Source organism: Cetorhinus maximus, unplaced genomic scaffold, assembly GCF_964194155.1.
Source record: "Cetorhinus maximus unplaced genomic scaffold, sCetMax3.hap1.1 HAP1_SCAFFOLD_603, whole genome shotgun sequence".
NCBI classification, from domain to species: domain Eukaryota; kingdom Metazoa; phylum Chordata; class Chondrichthyes; order Lamniformes; family Cetorhinidae; genus Cetorhinus; species Cetorhinus maximus.
Genome location: NW_027596545.1, coordinates 153,723 through 169,389, shown reverse-complemented (window position 1 = coordinate 169,389; position 15,667 = coordinate 153,723). Strand labels below are relative to the sequence as shown.

The window sequence follows — 15,667 nt, the reverse complement described above, 5'->3', positions numbered from 1 at the left end:
TGATTTCCCTTTCTGTCTCTTTCTGTCTCTCTGACGCAGACATTAGAGGACAGTGATCAAGATGATTTCACCTCTCTCTCTAACCCAGGGATCACTGGTCATTGATCAGGAAAAGGAAGCCTGGCTGATTTCCCGTCTCTCTCTAACCCATTACACAGTGTTCAAGAGCAGGAACCCTGGATGATTTCCTGTCTCTGTCTCTGACTCTGTCTCTGTCTCTGTCTCTGTCACTCTGTGCCAGACATCACTGGTCACTGATCAGGAGCAGGACCCCTGGCTGCTTTCCCATCTCCATCTAACACAGGTACCACTGGACAGTGATCAGGAACAGGAACCCTGGCTGATTTCCCCTCTGTATCTAACCCGGGATCACTGCACAGTGATCAGGGGCAGAAAACCTGGCTGATTTCCCCTCTCTCTCTAACCCAGGGATCATTGGAAAGAGATCAGGAGCAAGAACGCTGGCTGATTTCCCCTCTCTCTCTCTAACCCAGACATCACTGGACAGTCATCGGGAGCAGGAACCCTGGTTGATTTCACATCTCCATCTAACCCAGGGATCACTGGACAGTGATCAGGAGCAGGAACCCTGGCTGATTTCACATCTCCATCTAACCCAGGGATCACTGGACAGTGATCAGGAGCAGGAACCCTGGCTGATTTCCCCTCTCTCTCTAACCCAGGGATCACTGGACAGTGATCAGGAGCAGGAACCCTGGCTGATTCCCCCTCTCTCTCTAACCCAGGGACCACTGGACAGTGATCAGGAGCAGGAACCTGTGTGATTTCCTCTCTCTCTCTAACCCAGGGACCACTGGACAGTGATCATAAGCAGGAACCCTGCCTGATTCCCTCTCTCACTCTCTCTCACTCTCTCTCAATCTCTCTCACCCTCTCTCACCCTCTCTCACCCTCTCTCACTCTCTCTCACTCTCTCTCACCCTCTCTCACCCTCTCTCAACCATTCTCACCCTCTCTCAACCTCTCTCACCCTCTCTCACCCTCTCTCACCCTCTCTCACCCTCTCTCACCCTGTCTCACTCTCTCTCACTCTCTATGACCCAGACATCACTGTACAGTGATCGGGAGCAGGAACCCTGGCTGATTTCCAATCTCCATCTAACCCAGAGACCACTGGACAGTGATAAGGAGCAGGAACCCTGGCTGATTTCCACAGTCAATCTAACCCGGGGATTCACTGGACAGTGATAAGGAACAGGGGTCCTGGCTGATATCTCCTCTCTCTCTAAACCCAGGTGCCCACAGGACAGTGATCAGGGCCACGAGTCCTGTCGGATATCCCTTCTGTCTCTCTCTATCTCTCTCTAGCCCAGGGATCACATTACAGTGATCGGGAGCAGGAACCCTGGATAGATTTCCCTCTCTCTCTAACCCAGGGATCACTGGACAGTAATCAGGAGAAGGAACCCTGGCTGATTTCCCCTCTCTCTCTCTAACCCAGGGATCACTGGACAGTGATCAGGAGCAGGAACCCTGGCTGATTTCCCCTCTCTCTCTAACCCAGGATTCACTGGACAGTGATCAGGACCACGAACCCTGGCTGATTTCCTCTCTCTCTCACTAACCCAGACATCACTGGAGAGTGATCAGGAGCAGGAACGGTAACTGATTTCCTCTCCCTCTAACCCAGGTATCACTAGACAGTGATCAGGAGCAGGATCTCTGGCTGAATTCCCGCTCTCTTCTTATCACAGGTATCACTGGATAGTGATCAATAGCAGGAACCCTGGCTGATTTCTCCTCTCTATCTCTAACCCAGGGATCACTGGACAGTGATCAGGAGCAGGAACCCTGGCAGATTTCCCATCTCTCTCTCTCTAACCCAGGGATCACTGGACAGTGATCAGGAGCAGGAACCCTGGCTGATTTCCCCTCTCTCTCTAACCCAGGGATCACTGGACAGTGATCAGGAGTTGGAAACCTGGCTGATTTCCTCTCTCTTTCTAACCCAGGGATCACTGGACAGTGATCAGGAGCAGGAACCCTGGCTGATTTCCCCTCTCTCTCTAACCCAGGGATCACTGGTCAGTGATCAGGAGCAGGAACATTGGCTGATATCCCCTCTCTCTTTCTAACCCAGGGATCACTGGACAGTGATCGGGAGCAGGAACCCTGCCTGATTTCCCCTCTCTCTCTAACCCAGGGATCACTGGTCAGTGATCAGGAGCAGGAACATTGGCTGATATCCCCTCTCTCTTTCTAACCCAGGGATCACTGGACAGTGATCGGGAGCAGGAACCCTGGCTGATTTCCTCTCTCTCTCTAACCCAGGGATCACTGGACAGTGATCAGGAACAGTTTTGATCTCGCTCTAGTGTCCCAACATTGCCAGGGCAGGTACAGGACATTGATAAGGAGTAAAGCTCCATCAACATTCTGCACATCCAACGCATCAAACCCACCTTCCTCTGATATCCCCAACTCCCACTTTCTCCCCATCATCCTCAATCCCACCTGCTCCTCATATCCTTCATTCCCACTTTACGAAACATCCCTCAATCCCAGCATCTCCCCGTATCCCTCAATCCCACCTTCTCCCCGTATCCCTCCATCCCACCTTCTCCCCATATCCCTCAATCCCACCTTCTCCCCATATCCCTCAATCCCACCTTCTCCCCATATCCCTCAATCCCACCTTCTCCCCACGCCCCCCAATCCCACCTTCTCCCCATATCCCTCAATCCCACCTTCTCCCCACGCCCCCCAATCCCACCTTCTCTCCATATCTCTCAATCCCACCTTCTCTCCATATCCCTCAATCCCACCTTCTCCCCATATCCCACAATCCCACCTTCTCTCCATAACCCTCAATCCCACCTTCTCTCCATATCCCTCAATTCCACCTTCTCTCCATATCCCTCAATCCCACCTTCTCCCCGTATCCCTCAATCCTACCTTCTCCCCATATCCCTCAATCCCACCTTCTCCCCATATCCCTCAATGCCACCTTCTCCCCACGCCCCTCAATCCCACCTTCTCCCCATATCCCTCAATCCCACCTTCTCCCCATGTCCCTCAATCCCACCTTCGCCCCACGCCCCTCATTCCCACCTTCTCCCCATGCCCCTCAATCCCACCTTCTCCCCACGCCCCTCAATCCCACCTTCTCCCCATATCACTCAATCCCACCTTCTCCCCATATCCATCAATCCCACCTTCTCCCCACGCCCCTCAATCCCACCTTCTCTCCATATCCCTCAATCCCAGCATCTCCCCGTATCCCAAAATCCAACCTTCTCCCCATATCTCTCAATCCCACCTTCTCCCCACTCTCTTCAATCGCACCTTCTCCCCATATCCCTCAATCCCTCCTTCTCTCCATATCCCTCAATCCCACCTTCTCACCATTACGTGTGTTTTGGACACTAACATTTTTTGCTTCCATTTCTGTTCACCTCCAGGTGAAGCACAGATTCTGTCTTTGAAACTGGATAAGGTTATTCCCTGCAAACTGGCTCCATTTTTCCGATATGAAGGATCTCTCAGCACTCCGCCCTGTACAGAGAATGTCGTTTGGACTGTTATCGAGTGCCCCATGTCTATGAGTATCTCACAGGTACAGTTCTGTTAGCAACCCTCCGCACGTCCGCGACAGAGACCGGGGAGAGATCGATGCATTGGGGTAACTTCAGATCATGTGGAGAGAGGAACAGGAGGAGGCCATTCAGCCCCTCCAGCCTGATGTCTCTTCCAATCGGCCATGGCTCTGAACCCCCAGATTTTCAGCAGAGGGTCCGATGATCTTCTCCTGCCCCGAGAGACAGGTCAGGCATTTACCGACCTCACTGAGTGAGACTCAGTGCAGAGGAAGACTCTGGCTCATTCCAGGGAGTTTGTGGAGAGCCCACCTGAGATAACACAGCCTGATGTACACCATTGCATCGAGGTGGTCACAGACACCATGTTCCCAAAGATGTGGAATATCATCACCTTCCTACAGGATAACCACAGTCGAATGGATACAGCCTATGGGTAGCCTATGCTCATGTGTTAAGGGGTGATCGTGCTAACCACTCGCTCTATAACCAGGTCATTTCTTGAAATGCACTCAACTCCTCCTCACCTCCTCAACTCCTCCTCACCTCCTCAACTCCTCCTCACTGAATTGGACTAGCCATGTAAATACTGGGGCTACAAACGCAGTTCAGGGGTTGGGAATCCTGTGGTCAGTAACTCACCTCCTGTCTCCCCAAAGCCTGTCCACCATCTACAAGGCACAAGTCAGGATTGTGATGGGATACTCCCCACTTGCCTGGATGAGTGCAGCTCCCACAACACTCAAGAAGCTCGACACCGTCCAGGACAAAGCAGCCCCGCTTGATGGGCACCCCATCCACAAACATTCACTCCCTCCACCAACCCAGCATCCGAGGGTTTCCAACCTCCAATCTCCAAGACCTCGTCTTGAGGGCACTCGCTTGAGGGGGCAGGCGGAGGCAGAGAGTGTGCGCTGGGCGCCGGCAGTCGGAGGGCTGCTGGAGACCAGGGCCATGCTGGGTCGAAACCAGCTGATGAGCCTCTGGAGTTGTCCGTTAGGCGTCAGATGCTGGATGTGCAGTGGGATGTCCGGGAGGATCTGGTGGAGATCCGTGTGGGTCTGAGTGTCAGGCTCTCTGCTGTGGAGGAGTCCATGTGGAGCATGATCACTGCGTTGACCCTCACGGCCGAGCGCCCTGACTCCACCATTGAGAGAGCGGCCACTCTCATGGAGAGGCAGCACCAGCGACAGAATCAGGGGTTACTGGGGTTGCGCTCGGACCTGCAAGCCCTCAACACAGGCACTGACCTCAGGTGGGCAGTGCCCGTGTGGGAGATGGATGAGGCACACAGTATCCCAGTGAGGTGCCCGTCCATCAATGGTGAGCCGGGAGGTCCAGAACGACCTCGCGTTGGTGCACAAGCTGTCTGACATCTCTGCGGGCTCCTCTGTGACCTTCAGAGCCACTGGCATTGGGTGTCCACCCTCACAGTCAGAGCTGATCCCAGTCCCACTCGTCTGTCCAAATGGAGGTCACTGTCTCCCTGGAGAGAAGAAGCCTCCTTCGGCACTGCACCTCGGACATATTGAGGTAGCTGCATCGCCGCCTGGAAACTCTGGCAGCAGGATAGCAGCGCTCTCTGCGGACCCTTCCGCCTTAGACTACCAGCTGGCCCTGCTCCCCTTGTGCCAGCGCCTCTCCTCCCCACAGGTACCCTCCCCTGGAAGCTGCATTGGGATACCCGGCCTCCTCTCCCTTCTTCCCCTCTCTCCCTCCTCAGGCGGGGTGCGTCCAGCGGAGACCACAATCCCCATTCCCAGGGTGATGGAAGGCTGTCTGGTAACTGGAAGGGTCCCACACGGTCTGAATCCTCCGGGGTCCTTGGAGACACCAATGAGGCCTGAAATGAAGCCTGGAAATGCTCAGAATGAAACCCCGAATGGAGATGAAGCGACCAAGTACCAAAAACACACCAACAGCAAACGATCTCCTGAACTCCTCACGACTCGCGCTGGCAATGCTGCTGACCCTTTTTATCCCACCCGTGGAGGAGGGTTTTGAAAATGTCGGCTGCCCACCTGCCCGTTTTGCCCATGCGACAAGGGCAAAATCGCACTCTGGCAACGCGGAATCGGATTTTAACGGCTTAAGTGACCTTTTAATTGATGGCGGGCGGGTTTTTTTCTGACTTTTCTATGTTTCTAACTGGACTCCTGTTGCTAGGTAACAGCACAGTTTTTTTTCCTACCTTGTGCTAGTGAGACCTTCCCTTCAAGTGTCGTAAAACCTCATTAGTAATGCAGGTATACAAACAGAGCTTAGAAATGCCATCTCCACTGAAAAATGAAACTGGGCCACAGGTTTCATCTTTTAACCCACAAATAGGGAAAAATATACATTAAACTATCTCTAGATCCTAACACCTTGAGCAAACTGACCCCTCCTGGACCATATAGAGTCCAGGATACAATCCCCGCTCGGATCAATTCCTGCCATGTCTGTGAGCTATGCTTCGTTCAACTTTGACCTTTCTCCTCGTCTGACCTCCTGTTGAAACCACTCAGTGAGAGACGTGCTCAGTTCCTGTCTCCACAAACTGTGCTGAAACCACAAGTGCTGGCCCATGACCAGGACTCCACTTCACCTGTGTCTCTCCCCTATCTCATCTGCTCCATGAAACTGATTCTCTGTTTATATCTCGCTCTCTCATTCCCCCCACCACCAGCCATCCCAATCGCTCACCCGGGCAGTCTCTCTGTCACATCCAGGACCTACAAACATCCCCATCTCTACAACCAAATCCAGCCTCTACAACCCTCCCTATCTCTACAACTAACTCCAGCCCCTACAACACCCACTATCTCTACAACCTCTTCCAGCCGCTACAACCCCCGCAATCTCTGAAGTCTCCTCCAGCCCCTACAACACCCCCTATCTCTGAAGCCTCCTCCTGTCCCTACAACTCTCCCTATCTCTATAACCTCCTCCAGATCCTACAACCCTCCCTATCTCAGCAACCTCCTCCAGATCCTACAACACTCCCTATCTCTGTAACCTCCTCCAGATCCTACAACCCTCCCTATCTCTGTAACCTCCTCCAGCCCCTACAACCCTCCCTATCTCTGTAACCTCCTCCAGCCCCTACAACCCTCCCTATCTCGGTAACCTCCTCCAGCCCCGACAAAGTCTCTCTGTCTCAGTAACCCTCCTCCAGCACCTATAAACCCTCCCTGTCTCTGCAACATTCTCCAACCCCAACAACCATCCCTGTCTCTGTAACCGCCTCCAGCCCCCTACAACCCTCCCTATCTCGGAAACCTCCTCCAGCCCCTACAAACCCTCCCTGTCTCTGTAAACCTCCTCCAGCCCCTACAAACCCTCCCTGTCTCTGTAACCTTCTCCAGCCCCTACAACCCTCCCTATCTCTGTAACCTCCTCCAGGCCCTACAACACTCACTAACTCTGTAACCTCCTCCAGCCCCCTACAACCCTCCCTATCTCTGTAACCTCCTCCAGCCCCTACAACCCTCCCTATCTCTGTAACCTCCTCCAGCCCCTACAACCCTCCCTATCTCTGTAACCTCCTCCAGCCCCTCTTGTTTACACACGAATCGGGGTTCCAGGAAGTACAGTGCACCGAAGGGTGGTGCACGTTTCTCATTGTGTGGGTTAAACAAACTATCACAAAATGTAGGTGCAGCTCAGAGCCAGGTACTGGTCACGTACAAGATCGGAAATGATAAAATCAGAGTGAGGTCCATTTCCAGGACTGTGAAAGTTTAATGCATCAAATGTGGAGATTATCCAAGATGAGGTGGTTCATTTACGTTTACCTCCTGATAGGCTGTGAGTATTTACACACTGACTGCAAACCTCAAAAGAATCCGTCCCTTAACTTTGAGGGGGTTATCTTTACAACATTTTGGTGTCTATCTCACTGGGTTTTACTGTCCCTCTCTCTCCCTCGTAAACGTGACTCTGAAACTGGTGGGTTTGGGACCTGCACAGTGACAAGTCCAGACAGACATCCCCAGGCACTTTCTGATGGGGGTTCATACGGACTCGAAACGTTAACCTGGCTCCACTCTCCACACACGCTGCCACATCTGCTGAGTTATTCCAGCATCTTCCGTCTTTATTTCACATTTCCATCATCAGCTGGATTATGCTGCCTGTACTGAGGGAATGCAGCACTGTCGGAGGGTCAGTACTGAGGGGGTGCAGCACTGTCGGAGGGATAGTACTGAGGGAGTGCTGCACTGTCGGAGGGACAGTATTGAGGGATGCCGCACTGTCGGACGGAAAGTACTGAGGGAGTGCAGCACAGTCGGAGAGTCAGTGCTGAGGGAGTGCAACACTGTCGGAGGGACAGTACTGAGGGAGGGCCGCACTGTCGGAGGGTCAGTACTGGGGGAGTGCTGCACTGTCAGTGGGTCAGTACTGAGGGAGTGCCGCACTGTCAGAGGGTCAGTACTGAGGGAGTGCCGCACTGTCGGAGGGTCAGTACTGAGGGAGTGCTGCACTGTCAGTGGGTCAGTACTGAGGGAGTGCCGCACTGTCGGAGGGTCAGTACTGAGGGAGTGCCGCACTTTCCGAGGGTCAGTACTGAGGGAGTGCTTCCTTGTAGAAGGGCCAGGAATCAATGGACACTGCACTGCAATGCACTATCTCTGTAACCTTCCTCCAGACCCTACAACCCTCCCTATCTCTGTAACCTCCTCCAGTCCCTCTTGTTTACACACGAATCGGGGTTCCAGGAAGTACAGTGCACCGAAGGATTGTGCAGGTTTCTCAGTGTGTGGGTTAAACAAACTATCACAAAATGTAGGTGCAGCTCAGAGCCAGGTACTGGTCACGTCCAAGATCGGAAATGAGAAAATCAGAGTGAGGTCCATTTCCAGGACTGTGAAAGTTTAATGCATCAAATGTGGAGATTATACAAGATGAGGTGGTTCATTTACGTTTACCTCCTGATAGGCTGTGAGTATTTACACACTGACTGCAAACCTCAAAAGAATCCGTCCCTTAACTTTGAGGTGGTTATCTTTACAACATTTTGGTGTCTATCTCACTGGGTATACTGTCCCTCTCTCTCTCTCGTAAACGTGACTCTGAAACTGGTGGGTTTGGGACCTGCACAGTGACAAGTCCAGACAGACATCCCCAGGCATTTTCTGATGGGGGTTCATACGACTCGAAACGTTAACCTGGCTCCACTCTCCACACACGCTGCCAGATCTGCTGAGTTATTCCAGCATCTTCCGTCTTTATTTCACATTTCCATCATCAGCTGGATTATGCTGCCTGTACTGAGGGAGTGCAGCACTGTCGGAGGGACAGTACTGAGGGAGTGCCGCACTGTCGGACGGTTAGTACTGAGGGAGTGCAGCACTGTCGGAGGGTCAGCACTGAGGGAGTGCAGCACTGTCGGAGGGTCAGTACTGAGGGAGTGCAGCACTGTCGGAGGGTCAGTACTGAGGGAGTGCCGCACTGTCGGAGTGTCAGTACTGAGGGAGTGCCGCACTGTCGGAGGGCCAGTACTGAGGGAGTGCAGCACTGTCGGGGGGACAGTACTGAAGGAGTGCTGCACTGTCGGAGGGACAGTACTGAGGGAGTGCTGCACTGTCGGATTGACAGTATTGAGGAAGAGCAGCACTTTCGCTGGGTCAGTACTGAGGGAGCGCCGCATTGTCGGAGGGTCAGTACTGAGGGAGTGCTGCACTGTCAGTGGGACAGTACTGAGGGAGTGCTGCACTGTCAGTGGGTCAGTACTGAGGGAGTGCTGCACTGGCGGAGGGTCAGTACTGAGGGAGTGCCGCACTGTCGGAAAGTCAGTACTGAGGGACTGCTTCCTTGTAGAAGGGCCAGGAATCAGTGGACACTGCACTGCAATGCACTATCTCTGTAACCTTCCTTCAGACTCTACAGCCCTCCATATCTCTGTAACCTCTTCCAGCCCCTACAACACTCCCTATCTCTGTAACCTCCTCCAGCCCCTCTTGTTTACACACGAATCGGGGTTCCAGGAAGTACAGTGCACCGAAGGATTTTGCACGTTTCTCAGTGTGTGGGTTAAACAAACTATCACAAAATGTAGGTGCAGCTCAGAGCCAGGTACTGGTCACGTACAAGATCGGAAATGAGAAAATCAGAGTGAGGTCCATTTCCAGGAATGTGAAAGTTTATTGCATCAAATGTGGAGATTATCCAAGATGAGGTGGTTCATTTACGTTTACCTCCTGATAGGCTGTGAGTATTTACACAATGACTGCAAACCTCAAAAGAATCCGTCCCTTAACTTTGAGGTGGTTATCTTTACAACATTGTGGTGTCTATCTCACTGGGTTTTACTGTCCCTCTCTCTCTCTCGTAAACGTGACTCTGAAACTGGTGGGTTTGGGACCTGCACAGTGACAAGTCCAGACAGACATCCCCAGGCATTTTCTGATGGGGGTTCATACGGACTCGAAACGTTAACCTGGCTCCACTCTCCACACACGCTGCCAGATCTGCTGAGTTATTCCAGCATCTTCCGTCTTTATTTCACATTTCCATCATCAGCTGGATTATGCTGCCTGTACTGAGGGAGTGCAGCACTGTCGGAGGGACAGTACAGAGGGAGTGCCGCACTGTCGGAGGGTTAGTACTGAGGGAGTGCAGCACTGTCGGAGGGTCAGCACTGAGGGAGTGCAGCACTGTCGGAGGGTCAGTACTGAGGGAGTGCAGCATTGTCGGAGGGTCAGTACTGAGGGAGTGCCGCACTGTCGGAGGGTCAGTACTGAGGGAGTGCCGCACTGTCGGAGGGCCAGTACTGAGGGAGTGCAGCACTGTCGGGGGGACAGTACTGAAGGAGTGCTACACTGTCGGAGGGACAGTACTGAGGGAGTGCTGCACTGTCGGATTGACAGTATTGAGAAAGAGCAGCACTTTCGGTGGGTCAGTACTGAGGGAGCGCCGCACTGTCGGAGGGTCAGTACTGAGGCAGTGCTGCACTGTCAGTGGGTCAGTACTGAGGGAGTGCTGCACTGTCAGTGGGTCAGTACTGAGGGAGTGCTGCACTGGCGGAGGGTCAGTACTGAGGGAGTGCTGCACTGTCAGTGGGTCAGAACTGAGGGAGTGCCGCACTGTCGGAGGGTCAGTACTGAGGGAGCGCCGCACTGTCGGAGGGTCAGTACTGAGGGAGTGCTGCACTGTCAGTGGGTCAGTACTGAGGGAGTGCCGCACTCTCGGAGGGTCAGTACTGAGGGAGCGCTCCACTGTCAGAGGGTCAGCATTGAGGGAGTGCTGCACTGTCGGAGGGTCAGTACTGAGGCAGCACCGCACTGTCGGAGGTTCAGTACTGAGGGAGTGCCGCACTGTTGGAAAGTCAGTACTGAGGGACTGCTTCCTTGTAGAAGGGCCAGGAATCAGTGGACACTGAACTGCAATGCACTATCTCTGTAACCTTCCTTCAGACTCTACAACCCTCCCTATCTCTGTAACCTCCTCCAGCCCCTACAACCCTCCCTATCTCTGTAACCTCCTCCAGCCCCTCTTGTTTACACACGAATCGGGGTTCCAGGAAGTACAGTGCACCGAAGGATTTTGCACGTTTCTCAGTGTGTGGGTTAAACAAACTATCACAAAATGTAGGTGCAGCTCAGAGCCAGTTACTGGTCACGTACAAGATCGGAAATGAGAAAATCAGAGTGAGGTCCATTTCCAGGAATGTGAAAGTTTATTGCATCAAATGTGGAGATTATCCAAGATGAGGTGGTTCATTTACGTTTACCTCCTGATAGGCTGTGAGTATTTACACACTGACTGCAAACCTCAAAAGAATCCGTCCCTTATCTTTGAGGTGGTTATCTTTACAACATTTTGGTCTCTATCTCACTGGGTTTTACTGTCCCTCTCTCTCTCTCGTAAACGTGACTCTGAAACTGGTGGGTTTGGGACCTGCACAGTGACAAGTCCAGACAGACATCCCCAGGCAATTTCTGATGGGGGTTCATACGGACTCGAAACGTTAACCTGGCTCCACTCTCCACACACGCTGCCAGATCTGCTGAGTTATTCCAGCATCTTCCGTCTTTATTTCACATTTCCATCATCAGCAGGATTATGCTGCCTGTACTGAGGGAGTGCAGCACTGTCGGAGGGTCAGTACTGAGGGAGTGCCGCACTGTCGGAGGGTCAGTGCTGAGGGAGTGCAACACTGTCGGAGGGTCAGTACTGAGGGAGGGCCGCACTGTCGGAGGGTCAGTACTGAGGGAGTGCCGCACTGTCGGAGGGTCAGTACTGAGGGTGTGCCGCACTGTCGGAGGGACAGTTCTGAGGGGGTGCAGCACTATCGGATTGACATTATTGAGGAAGTGCAGCACTGTCGGAGGGCCAGTACTGAGGGAGTGCAGCACTATCGGAGGGTCAGTACTGGGGGAGTGCTGCACTGTCAGTGGGTCAGTACTGAGGGAGTGCTGCACTGTCAGTGGGTCAGTACTGAGGGAATGCAGCTCTGTCAGTGGGTCAGTACTGAGGGAGTGCCGCACTGTCGGAGGGTCAGTACTGAGGGAGTGCCGCACTGTCGGAGGGTCAGTACTGAGGGAGTACCGCACTGTCGGAGGGTCAGTACTGAGGGAGTGCTTCCTTGTAGAAGGGCCAGGATTCAGAGAACACTGCACTTCAATGCACTATCTCTGTAAGCTTCCTTCAGACGCTACAACCCTTGCGAAATCTGACACCTCCCCCAGTCTGTACAACCCTACTTATCTCTGTAACCTCCTCCAGCCCCTACAACCCTCCCTATCTCTGTAACCTCCTCCAGCCCCTACAACCCTCCCTATCTCTGTAACCTCCTCCAGCCCCTACGCCCCTCCCTATCTCTGTAACCTCCTCCAGCCCCTACAACCCTCCCTATCTCTGTAACACTCCTACGACCCTCTGAGATCTCTGCACTCCTCCAATTCCGGCCTCTTGACCATCCCCCCATTCCCATCGCTCCACCATCGGCGGCCGTGCCTTCAGCTGCCTGGGGTCCCCTGAGCTCTGGAATTCCCTCCCTAAACCTCTCCTCCTGTTTCCCTCCCGTCCGACTGCCTTTCCAATCTCTCTCTCTCTCTCTCTCTCTCTGAGTGATCTCTCCCTGAAATCCCCTTCTGTCTTTCCGTGTCATGGTGGGTTTCTGATACAAACTGTCACTGCTGTGAGGCGTTGGCTCATTGTGTTGTTGTGGAAGAGACTGTATCACTGGGATTTGTCTCACTCTCTCTCTCTGATTCACAGCACAGGGACTGGTCACTTCCCTGGTCAGCGATGGGGAAAGCTGTGGGATCCACACGGGTCGCAATGGGCTGGATATGGAAGAGAACTCGGCCGCGTATTGGATCACACGGAGTGAAGATTGGGACAACTTGGCGATCGAGTGTTTGATTGAAGAACTGAAGAGAAACAAGACATTCATGAATGTTTGGGATTTGGCAAGATAGTTTTGGAATTGGCGCACCATTCCCCACGGTCTCCTTAAGGAGAACATGATCGTGGTCACTATGTACACCCATAATGTACCATTGTACAAGGCATTTAACGATGAGGTTCAGGAATATGGAAATATCAACGAATACAACTCCAAATTTAAACTGAAGGGTTTCCACTATCTCCTAACCATCGCTCTCCAGGCATTGAGAGATCATTCCAAACAGTTACACGCTTATCGCGGGTTGAACATTCCCAAGTCTGGGAGACGGGGCCAGGAGCTGAGGTTTGGGAGATTCGCCTCCACCTCCCACAAGAGAAGAGTGTCCGAGGGATTTGGAAACAGGACTTTCTTTGTGCTAAACATGACTTACGGTGTCAAGATCCCCAATTACTCGTTCTTTAAGGAGGAAGATGAGATCTTAATCCCTCCCTACGAGAAATTTGAGATTGTAAAGGCCGAGGGCTCAGGGGGAAACTGCAACTTCACCCTCCGCTCGGGAGGCTACGAGGGAGTTGAGGTGGGGCTGGAGAGGGACGGTAGTGACTGTCTGAGAGTTTACCGGGAGACCCTACTCTGGTGGGTCTGGTTTCTGATCGCCTTGGGGATCTTGGTCACTCTGGGGGGGTTAGGTGCATTTCTCTACAAGGGCTTCTCCCAGGAATATATTCCAATTTCCCAACATCTCCCCAACCCTCAACCCCCATCCAATACCCCTCAAACACCCTCAACCGCACCCCAACTCCCCAAACCTTAACCCCCATCCCTCCCCTCACACACCCTCAACCCCTCCCCAACTCCCCAAACCTTAACCCCATCCCTCCCCTCACACACCCTCAACCCCTCCCCACCCCCCAACCCTCAACCCCATCCCTCCCCTCACACACCCTCAACCCCTCCCCACCTCCCCAACCCTCAACACCCATCCCTCCCCTCACACACCCTCAACACCTCCCCACCTCCCCAACCCTCAACATCATCCCTCCCCTCACACACCCTCATCCCCTCCCCACCTCCCCAACCCTCAACCCCCATTCCTCCCCTCAACCCCTCCCCACCTCCCCAACCCTCAACGCCCATCCCTCCCCTCACACACCCTCAACCCCTCCCCACCTCCCCAACCCTCAACCCCCCTCCCTCCCCTCACATACCCTCAACCCCTCCCCAACCTCGCACACCATCAACCCTCACGCGCCTAATGATCTAAACTCTGCCCTCATAATCCCTAACCATGTTCCCCGCATGTCAAATGATCAGGTCTGAGGGGCTGAATGGCCTCCTCCTCTTCCTATCTGTGCAAACTGTATATTAAGGTCATGTTTGATAGAATGACAGTGTTTTAAATGTTGAATTAACAATGTTGACCTCAAATTAAAATAATTTGTGCTCTATCCTTTTCACAAGCAATATTTCAATAAAAACTAACGAGCAACTATCCAAATATCTCTGATCATTGTAACTTATTGGAATCTTGCTGTGCAGACTCTATACGTTGAACTGGTGAAGTGGGCAGGCAGATGGCAATTGCAGTTTAACGTAGAGAGTGAAGTGGTTCATTTTGGGAGGAAGAATTTGGAGAGACAATATCAAATAAAGGGTACAATTCTAAAGGGGGACAGGTTGAGTGAGCGGGTAATAAAGCAGACAGTATCCTGGGCTTTATTAATAGGGGTATAGATTACAAGAGCAGGGAGGTTATGTTAAACGTGTATAAAACACTGGCTCAGCCTCAGCAAGAGAATTGTGTCCAGTTCCAGGCATCACACTTCAGGGAGGATGAAAAAGGCTTCAGGGAGAGGGCAGAAAAGATTCAGAGAATGGTTCCAGGGATGAGGAAATTCAGGAATGGGAGATCAAAGGACAGTGATCAGGAGCAGGAACCCTGGCTGATTTCCCCTCTCTCTCTCTAACCCAGGGATCACTGGACAGTGATCAGGAGCAGGAACCCTGGCTGATTTCCCCTCTCCCTCTCTAACCCAGGGATCACTGGACAGTGATCAGGAGCAGGAACCCTGGCTGATTTCCCCTCTCTCTCTAACCCAGGGATCACTGGACAGTGATCAGGAGCGGGAACCCTGGCTTATTTCCGCTCTCTCTCTCTAACCCAGGGATCACTGGACAGTGATCGGGAGCAGGAACCCTGACTGATTTTCCCATTTCCATCTAACACTGGTACCACTGGTCAGTGATCAGGAGCTGGAACCCTGGCTGATTTCCCCTCTGTCTCAAACCCCAGGATCACTGGACAGTGAGCAGGCAAAGGAATCCTGGCTGATTTCCCATCTCCATCTTACACAGGAACAACTGGACAGTGATCAGGAGCAGGAACCCTGGCTGATTTCCCCTCTCTCTCTCTCTCTAACCCAGGGATCACTGGACAGTGGTCAGGAGCGGGGGCCCTGGTTGATTTCTCCTCTTAACTTTAACCCAGGTATCACTGGACAGTGATCAGAACAGGAACACTGGCTGATTTCCCTTTCTGTCTCTTTCTCTCTCTCTGACCCAGACATTAGAGGACAGTGATCGGGATGTTTTCCGCTCTGTCTCCAGCCCTGGGATCACTGGACAGTGATCAGGAGCAGGAACCCGGGCTGATTTCCCCTCTCTCTCTAACCCAGAGATCACTGGTCATTGATCAGGAAAAGGAAGCCTGGCTGATTTCCCGTCTCTCTCTAACCCATTACACAGTGTTCAAGAGCAGGAACCCTGGATGATT

The 15,667-nt window shown here is 52.8% G+C and overlaps 1 pseudogene; it reads left to right on the top strand.

The window, feature by feature from the left end:
* The first annotated feature begins 7,282 nt into the window (after window positions 1-7,282).
* On the top strand, window positions 7,283-13,708 carry LOC144674272 (erythroblast NAD(P)(+)--arginine ADP-ribosyltransferase-like; annotated as a pseudogene).
* The last annotated feature ends 1,959 nt before the right edge of the window (window positions 13,709-15,667 follow it).